This window comes from Coffea eugenioides, chromosome 2, assembly GCF_003713205.1.
Source record: "Coffea eugenioides isolate CCC68of chromosome 2, Ceug_1.0, whole genome shotgun sequence".
In the NCBI taxonomy this organism is placed as follows: domain Eukaryota; kingdom Viridiplantae; phylum Streptophyta; class Magnoliopsida; order Gentianales; family Rubiaceae; genus Coffea; species Coffea eugenioides.
Window position 1 is genome coordinate 64,992,130 of NC_040036.1, and position 10,497 is coordinate 65,002,626.

General features: G+C 35.9%; 1 pseudogene; it reads right to left on the reverse strand.

Moving 5' to 3' along the window:
• Positions 1–5,512: 5,512 nt before the first annotated feature.
• On the reverse strand, positions 5,513–8,896 carry LOC113760041 (annotated as a pseudogene).
• Positions 8,897–10,497: the final 1,601 nt, after the last annotated feature.

Sequence of the window (10,497 nt, forward strand, 5' to 3'; positions counted from 1 at the left end):
GCCCACTGCCAGAGACGGTTGGTCATTCAACCGGTTCGCTGGGTCTCGCCGCAGGGGGGTGGAAGTTGAATTCAAACGGGTGTTCGCGGGGGAACGCAAGGTTGAGTGGACAGGGTGGACTGGTGCGGGACTGTCATGGGAATTTTGTTTTCAGTTAGTCGGCGTTTTTTGGGACGATGAGCAGCCTGCACGCAAAGTTACGTGCGCTCCTACTGGGTGTGAAATATTGTGTTGCCCAAGAGATCCAGGAGTTACATGTCGAGTCAGATTCGTTTACGCTCATTCGGATCGTTTAGGGTATAGTGCTTGTCCATGGAAGTTGCAGAAGGAGCTGGAGGATTTGCTTCAGTTTCGTCTATGTTTCCTAACAGTCTTGCATTGTTATAGGGAGGCGAATTCACCGGCTGATCGGTTGGTAAATTATGGTGTTGATTCTGAGGCAGGACAAGTTTTCACTACCTTTGCGGATCTGCCATGATTGGTTAGAGGGGATATTAGAATGGATAGGTTGGGATTCCCTACGTTTCGTAGAAGGGTAGCTGGTCATTAGTGCTGGCAGTTTCATCTCATATATACATGATTTCTGATTAATAAAAGCAATTTTTTAAAATAAAAAAAAAAGAGATTTTATTAGTATATTCACCCTTCTTATTTTTTTATTTTTTTAAGCAATATTGAATGCCTCTTACTCTTGATTAACAATTATTTAATCTCTTGATTGAAGTCTTAGTTGCTCCACTTGAATTTCTCTTGTTGAAAGAGTGCCGATTACTATACCCATTATATCTAGAATAACAAGACAATGATTTTAAGTTTCTTGATATAGTAGGAATATAGGGAGAATATGAAGATATGAAAATTGAGTTTATGAATTAAATACTCATGTATCTACTAGTATCCACATGGTTTTGGGTAGTAGTATATTTGTTTGAGGAAAGTAAGGTGGAATATTTATATCTTCAAATTCAGGGATTTCTTGAATGCGAGTTGTAGGAGTGAGAATCCAGTAAAATAGATAATCTCCTGCTAAAGATGCTTGTTGATTTAGGCAAATTGAAGCATTTTGAAATGGCATAATTTTTAAATGGAAGCAAGAGGTGGTCAACAAGTGGAATGTTATCATCACTGATAATTGATTGCACTTTGATTCCCTATAAATCTGTAATAATAGGAAAGATTATGGAGAAATAAAAATATTTATATAAGAAATGATCAAATAAACTGATTTTACTTAGTTCTATATATGTACCTATGGATTTGAAAGCAAAAAACGTCGATATCTTTTGGCATTTAGTGATCTATTTGAGGTGAGGATGTGTGTTGATACAATCACCTAAACTATTGCTATCCAGTTGATGCAAGAAGAATTGATATCAGTGAAATCAAAAGTTCTCAGTGTCATTGATATCTGGTAGAATAAAATAGTTTACATAGAAATATTGTTAAATATCAATTATGGAGTTAAAAGAATACTACCTTTATTTACAAGATTCAACCTTAAAATTTTTTTATTTGAGTAAAGATCTTTCTCGTGAAGTTCTAATATGGAATACAAACTAAATTGAGTTTGAAGACAAATATGAGGAAACTAAAATCATTACTAATAGTAATTTTATCCTTCTTTTGAGTCTAAATTAAAACCAAGTAGTATCCAAATTCGACAAAATATATATAAAACAGTACTAAAACTAAGAGGTAAACCAAAGGAGGGTAAATACTAAAACAAGGTAAGTTAATAAAAATATTAAAAGTCAAAAACTTGGTAACAAACTCTAGTGAAGGTTCAATTATGGAGATTGCATAAAAACGGAAAAATTTCATACATACGAGACAAAGTCAGTAAAAAAAATCAAAAAAGTGGAATGCTAAGTTATAAATTTTTGAGTTTCTCAAAATTATGAAGAGAATCCTTCAAATAGTTATTTTATAGGTAGTATTGAAAAATGATACATAACAAATATAAAAAGGATTTTTAAATAGAATAGTCATGACAATGTAGAAAAAAAACTGAACTCCAAAAATGAAAAATTTTAGTGTATTTCATTTTTTTTTATGTCATGAGTATAAGTAATTGAGTATTCTGCATGTTTTTTTCCAATTTGATGGTATCCTTTGTACACATTAAGAAAAACAAACACCTTGAACCCTAATGTAGAGTCCACTAGGCTATCAATTCTAGGTAGAGGATAGAAGTCTTTGTGACTTACTTTGTTGAGATCTATGAAGTGGACGTGCATCTTCAAGGTGGCATCTAGCTTTTTCACCAATACTATGCTAGTGAACCAGGTTGGATATAGTTCGTCTTTGATGATATCTGCATCAAGAAGCTTATCGACCCCTTGTTGATGACCTCTCCCTCAGGTCCAAAATCTCTTTTCTTTTGTTTGATTGGTTTGAGATTTTTATCCACGTTGAGCTTACGAATCATTATTTTCTCTCAAAATTCTTTTTATATCCTTTGCAGTCCAAGAACATACATCTCTATACTTAATCAAAAGCTGATATAAACAGTTTTTTACCTCATCAGGTAGGCTATTGCCTAGTCTCACTGTTTTGTTTGGTTTTTTGGCCATAAGACTTTTTCCTTGACCTCTTTCTCGAAGCTCAGCTTCTTTGAGTCCATTTCTTGAGACTCAAGCTTTTCAACTACTAATGTCTCTATCGTAGCTACTATTTTTCCTTTCAAATTAGCAAAATAAAATTGTCAAACTATTATCATATTTCTATTTACCACTACAGTTTCGACAGAAATTGGGAACTTCAAACATAGATAGCATGTTGGGATCGTAGCTCATACTGCATTTAGGGTCAATCTTTCCATAATAGCATTGTAGGCAGAAGGTATGTTCACCAACACGAACGTTATGGGTACTATCAAACTTCTAGGGGCCTACCCCATTGTACCTTGCATGGATATGGCTTTCTCTTGCTTGAACTGATTCTCTATTGAACCCAATCAATAGAGTTCATACTAGGATGAGCTAACTTGCTTGGACATAGTTTCTAAAATGCCTTTGAAAAGAGTATATCTACCAAGCTTTCACAATCAATGAGCACTTTATTTACTCTGTAATTGTTGGTGAGCATGTGAATGACTAAGGCTTCATGGCATTTTAGTAACATTGGGATGGGATCTTTGGGGTTTAAAAATGATCTCCTCACACATCGTAAGCCTCATCTGCTCTCCAAGCTCTCGGCCTGCCTAACTGCAAAGAGATGCACTTAGAGCCAAAACACTGTCTCCATCAATAGGAACTTCTACAGTTGTGGGCAATGATCTTGTAGAATGGTGGGCAAGCCCCAAGAGAATTTTTTTTATTATACTTTCCAAGTTAGCCACGTCATCTATCTGCTGGACTTGGTTATCAAGTCCATATTATCCTTCACAATTGGTGTGGTATCCTACTTGATCAAGTCGATATCATCCACAACCTACATGATAATCTCTTTGGTAACTTGCATCCCTAGCTTGTTGTACAAATTGCTTCAAATTTCCCTACTTGATTTGAAATTTAATCTCCCTCTTGAGATCGTTGCAATCATTAGTAAGATAGGTCATATCCCTATAAAAAGCACAATACAAGCTCTTATTTAACTTTTCTATAGGTCTTATCATATGATTAGGTTTTCTGAGAATTCCTTCATTCTCGATGCTAAGATCTGCAACTTGCTAGTTGTGAGAAAGGTAAGATCATTGTCCTGCAACTTTTTTCCCTTCCCCAATCAGTCAAATCCAAACTTTTTGCTACCATTGGTATCAATTTTCCCCTTTTGTGATTGCTCTTTCTTTCACTTGTCATCATGTGCTCTTTCCAAATCTCTCTTCGACCTATTAGCTTCCTCAATCTTTGCATGGTCATGAACTCAATGGAGCATTTCTTGCACGATAAGGGTAGGTCACCTAGCAAACTTGGTGTAAAGCTCTCTCGACTGCAATCCATGATGCATAAATAAAGCCATTATTTTTTTCGTCTCTGCCCATGACCTCGATTCTTTCATATTTGAACTTTTGGATATGCAAGAAAAGGCCCCCCAAGTCTTTGTGCGAAGAGATCGTGATACCACAACCTTGCATTCCTTATCAACGTAGTTACATCTGAGGAATTCTACAATTGCATGCAAGTTACAAATTGACTCATATGCATATTAGGATCACTAGTGGCATCATACATCTCAAGGTGAGGTAATGTGAGCCCCAGAGGAAGTGGATACTTCTGGATCTCTTTAGTGAATGAATTTTTGTTGAGGTAATACAAGCTTCCTGAGCTTCCCAAGACCTGATCATCCTCATCTTCAATGATTGGTACCACTTTCAAATTGGGTTATTTAGCTCAAGCGACAAATCCAATATATGATGATATGGTCTCACGAATCCTAATTTAGCTCTGTATCGCTTCAATGATCTATTTTCTGGGCTAGATTCTTCATCTGAGCTTTCATCCGGATGTAGGGGAGAATACATTGGCTTTTTGTTGTCCCTTGTGTCCTTCTTGGGCATTTGTTACTACTATTGTTCCTATCATTGTACCAGTTTCTAGATGAGATGAAAATTCTAGGCCAAAAAATAACTCATTTCTACCGATGATGGAAGTTGCTGACTTTCTTCTTGTATTTTTATCTCCAACTGAGTCTACATGAAGTTGTCTACTCCTTTATCCTTATTTCCGGTGGGAGGAGAACTAGTTGAGCCTTGGTGTCTTTTGGATTGCTTCATTTTCCACATTGCAAATTATTAGTTAAAGTTAACAAGAGAAATTCAACTGGGAAAGAATGTATGTGGCTTCCTATAGATAGTGCCAATTTTAGATGTTGAGAAGTGGGAGAAAATGGAAGTCACGGTTCCAAAAGAAAGGCCTCTTGAAGATCACTTATTTGCTTCGCTGATTTCTAAATCTATAAAGAAAATGACAAGGTTAATTCCCTGTAACAAGCTTTGATGCTTAAATCAGTATGGAGTATTGAAAATAATTAAAGATGGAATAGTAAAGATGGAGAGAGTAAAAATTGTCACTAGCCCTCGCTTTATTGCTTGATCTTGCCTTTATACTAGCTCCTTGATAGGTAAGTTGGGTAGATCCATTACTAGTGAATAGTGCCTCATGCAGACACAAGACCTCGAACTCGAGATCATTTGCTGAGGTGTCACATTTAGCCTTCCTCAACACCTATATCCTCTCTTGACAAGTGTCATAACTTTTTAACGAAAATTGACAAGTAAACCCTTGTCAACCCCAAGAACCAGTTTAAGGACACTTGTCCTTACCCTTCTTCAATATCCATTCTAGTTTATCCTACAACTAGGAACTGTCTAATTGAGATATGAACTACACTCTTGTGAAAAGTTTCGGTGAATAGAATAACTGTACTTTAGATTTTTAAGAACCATGTAAGTAGTCTGATACCTCGTTCTTTGATTTAGTTAAAGTAGGAAAAGATTGAGTTCTATGATGAAAAGTGACTATTTAGCTAGAAATAGCCTATTCGAGTAATTTGGAATTTCTAAATAGAAATCAAACGTAGTTTTATTCAAGTAACTTCACATACCTAATATACATGTAAAAATCAATATTCTTAAAATCCGACTTTCCAATCAATATTTGCCTAACATTTGATTGCAATCATACATTCATATGAATAGAGGATAGGATCCTTGCCATGTGCAGCAATTTAGACGTTTGTTCCAATAAAGCCATGAGGAAATCTTGATAATCCCCTGAAGTGTCACCAATAACTGCACTATCAAGACTGGTTTTGTTGGTGTTGAAATATTCTCCCTTAACTTTCATCATATCTATCTCTGCTCGAGTTACTATCACCCTAGTCAGAGAATCCTCATCAGTCCCAAGCCCAACAATGGAAGCTCTAATCACCTGAAATTTTCAAATCAAAATATGGGATTGCAAATAGAAAATAGAAAAATAGAAATAGAAAAACCATGTAGATTATCAAGTATTCAGTAGTATCATTTATTTTTTATAGTCCCACAAAAAGTTTTACTAATTTATAAATGGGTTAAATGCACTAAACCCCCACCAAACTTTATCCTTAATTGCATTTTAACTCTCTCAACTCAATAAATAGGCATTTTGCCCCCTATTTTATATTTTAGGACAAAAGTACCTCTTCCATATTAATTATTATTTTATTTATTTTTTCTTTTTTGCCCTTTTCTAATTTTCCTTTTCATGTTTTTAAAATTTGTCTCCTTCTCTTATGTGATCAACTAGTTTTTCTCTTTGCTACTATTATCCATATATTAATTTTAATCTTCTTACACTTATCTTTTATTTATTTCTATCCTTTTTAGTTTTTTGTTATTGAAAATAATAATTATCATAAAGTCTATGCTATAATAAAATATATATTATCTATACGCATAAATTATTTCATATATTATTTAAATCAGCATATTTAGAGCTTAAAATAAATTAATTTTTAATAACAATAGCAACAAATTCGAATTGTAATAACATAGTGGTCAATCAACTATGCACTTATGTTAATATTTTTTGAAATAGTCAAATTGCTAAAATATACACTTTTTTATTATGATAGACATATATTAATTTTTTATGCTATTTAATTTGTCTTGAATTTTCTAATAGTGTAATTAAATAAAAAATGAATAAATTTATAAGTAAAAGATAATTACAATATTATAATAAACATACAAATTAGTAATACTAGTATGTAAGTGAAATAAAATAGTGACATAAGAGAAGTGAAAAAAAAAGAAAATAGTAAACGAAAAAATAAAAGAAAGTAATGGAAAAGGAAAAATAAGGGAATGAATAAAAAAAGAAATAAAATAAAATACCAAGGGCACTTTTGTCTTAAAATGTTAAATAGGGAGACAAAGTGCTTATTTAATAAGTTCAGAGGGTAAAGCGCAACTAAGGATAAAGTTTAGGAGGGTTTAGTACATTAGGATGTGAGAATGAAGCACACAGTACCAGTTAAATTGCCTACAATCTACATTGCCAAGCAGGACTAACTTGTCCAATTTAGTCATCAATCGAATGACACTGGCTTTTGGGTTGAATATTTCCAAGAGCAAATTACCTTAAGATGGACGGAGTGTAAAAATGAAACTCCACAAACTCAACATTCTGCCGAGTCTTATAATCTGTCTAGTAGGGAACTAAGTGGAATTGTATCAGAAACAATGCTGCCAGCTCATTTGAGTTTTGTGTTACCTCTGCAAAGTGCTTTTCAGGGGAGTCAATGCACCAAATGGCCACCTCCAAATTTCCTTTGCGACAATTCAAAATATCCTGACAGAGTGTTCTGGAAAGTTAGGAAGCAAAATACTAGGAGGTGTTTGTCAAATAATTAGCTTCTTTTAGTCAGAACTGAACCTCATCTATGGAATTTCCATAGTTTTTCTTGTGATGCAGGAAAGTTTCTTTCAGCTGGAAAACATTTCTGGTGCTAAGGATGGACAGAAAATCATCGTGATCTAATTTCTTCGTCTTGATAACTTCATGTAGCTTGGCAGCTTCAGAATTGGCAATAGCAGAATCAACTACTTTCTTGTCATATCTATAGGAACTGACTAAACTAACCAAAACCTGACGAAATATGCATCTATTAGTTATAACTTCTGAAACACCATATTCCAGAATAACAAAATATTTCTGAGAGCTGGAAATGGATGAATATTGAGCTATCAAATTCTAGGCTGTAAGCATTCTGAAACGCATTACAAAGAGTCTTAAACTTGAGGAAAACCAATAACAAAAAGCCAACTCTAAGAAAATGAAAAGATTCAACAGGGAAAAAATCAACAAAAATTTGCCAAAATGCATTCATGATCAGTTAAAAGGACAACAGAATTATGTTTAGTTCCACGGATATTATATGAGGGCTTAAATTTACCTTTTGGAAAGGCATTGGAACATTTGATATGATGTCTTCTTCAAGTGAACTGTCGCATAGAATTGAATATGCTTGTCTTACAGCAATCAAATGGTGAGGAGATGATGCACATGCTATCTCAACAATTACTTGCAGTTCATTGACACCTTTCCTCCTGGAATTCAAGGCTTCATTTGCCAGCCTTGCATCTCTTTCAGGAGGATCATAAATCCACAGGATAACAGCTTTCTGTCACTTGATATTATAATCATTAGTTAGATAGTTTCCATGTCAGGCAATTAAACTAAGTGTTGAGTTTCTTGAACTTAAATTGAACTAATCAGTACCTGACTTCCTACCGGAAATACCAACTAAATTAGCAATGTTTAGTACTAATTCATAAAAAGTGTAGAAAAGTCTGAGTTATCCCTTTAGGGACTGAAAATCTTATTATCACCAACAATTAAAAGGAAATTCTGAAAGTTACCCTGAAGTCACCGGACAATTCAGCATTAAGATCATCAATGAGGCACTTATTGTAAAGCTGCTGATAAGTTTCTCCGATTATCCTCCTCTGACTTGCATTTCTATGTCCCAACACCTTTATGACTGCCTTTTCGTCGGTTCCCAGGCCTAACCATGAATCCAGAATACATGAATAGCACAAAACTACATTCAAACATGTAGTAGTACCAGGAGGTGTTTGTACTACTATATGCAAAAGAGAAACGAAAAGAAAACAAAAGCCACAGAATTTAGATTAAGAAGAAACAGAACAAAAATTGAAAATGAAGAGATTGAATGGACCTTGGAAGGCTTTTCTGAGTCTTTCACAGTCTTGCCTTGGAGAAGGAACAACATCCGGAAGTTATTGGAGATTGCAGAATATTGTGTGTATATTTTGTGCATATATTTGGGCTGTAATTGCGTAAAGATAGGAGCTCTGTTTTTGGTAGTTATTCTTTGGTAATTGTTTTGGTAGTCGAGATAGAGTAGGAATTGATTTCCTTTTGGTAGTTACGGTAGAATTAGGAACCATTACCTTTTTCGATTTTGGCTTTGCTTTGTATATATTTTGGGGCCTGAGGGTCATGAAAGGATGGGAAGACTTTTTCCACAATTTCTTTTCATGGTACCAGAGCCATGAACGACGACACGAAGAAACAGAATGGTGAAGGAAGAAAATTTGTCTCACCATACATCTTGACGGCGAACGACAATCCTGGGAATATTATCACCCAGGTACAATTGAAAGGGGACAACTACGATGAATGGGTTCGAGCAGTGCGAACCGCGTTGAGAGCCAAGAAGAAGTGTGGCTTTATTGATGGAACGGTGAAGCAACCCGATGAGGATTCTCCCGATCTGGAGGATTGGTGGACTGTGAATTCAATGGTGGTATCATGGATTCTCAATACCATAGAACCAACTCTACGATCTACCATAACTTATATGGAGATCGCAAACGATTTGTGGGAAGATATCCGAGAAAGGTTTTCTATTGCTAACGGGCCTCGAGTTCAACAGATCAAAGGGGAACTTGCAGAGTGGAAACAGCGAGGACTTCCAATTGTGACCTACTATGGAAAGTTGAAGCAATTATGGGAAGAACTTGCGAACTATGATCAAATTCCGACATGTCAATGTGGAAGATGCACGTGCAATCTCTCAGTTCAATTTGACAAGAAGCGCGAGGAAGAAAAACTCCACCAATTCTTGTTGGGTTTGGACGACACGATGTATGGAACGATTCGTTCCAACATTCTAAGCACTGAACCGCTGCCTAGTGTCAGCAAGGCATACTCTTTGATATGTCAAGAGGAGCGTGTCCGGAATATGTCAAAAGAAAAGGAGGGACGTGGGGAACCCATGAGCTTTGCTATTCATGCCAACACAGGAGGCAGAAGACCTGGAACTGGGACAAAGGATAAGCCAGTTTTATGCTCATACTGCAACCGTGGTGGACATGATGCTGAAAGCTGTTTTCAACTCATCGGATATCCTGATTGGTGGGGTGATCGGCCCAAGGGGATTGGACGCGGGAACCAAAATTCAGGACGCGGACGTGGGAGTGCACCTAGAGCTAACTCTGCTCAGATGGTTAGTCAGTCCTCCTTGTCGGCAGAAGCTGCAAAAGGGGAATATGCAGCGCATGGATTGATGAGTAGCGACCAGTGGGCTGCTTTTTTAAGTTTGCTAAATTCTTGCAAATCGGGTACCAATGAGAAGTTGTCTGGTAAGAATTCTTTGAACTGGATAATTGATTCAGGCGCCTCCCACCATATGACAGGAAGTTTAGCATGTATGACTGATTTGAAAGAATTATTGGGCTGTGCAGTGGGGTTGCCGGATGGCAACCAAACAATGGCCTTAAAAGAAGGGTCGGTTCGTTTGGGTGAATACATAAAGTTGAAAAATGCACTTTATGTCCCAAACTTGAATTGCAATTTAATTTCAGTGTCACAATTGCTTGATGAATTAGATTGTTTTATCCTGTTCACTAAAAAATTATGCGTTATACAGGACCCTGCTTCGAGGATGGTGATTGGAGTGGGTGAACGACGCGAAGGGCTTTACTACCTCAAGTCTATGGCAGAAATCAAGGCATGTAATGCAAATCGTCTAGAAACCATTGACCTG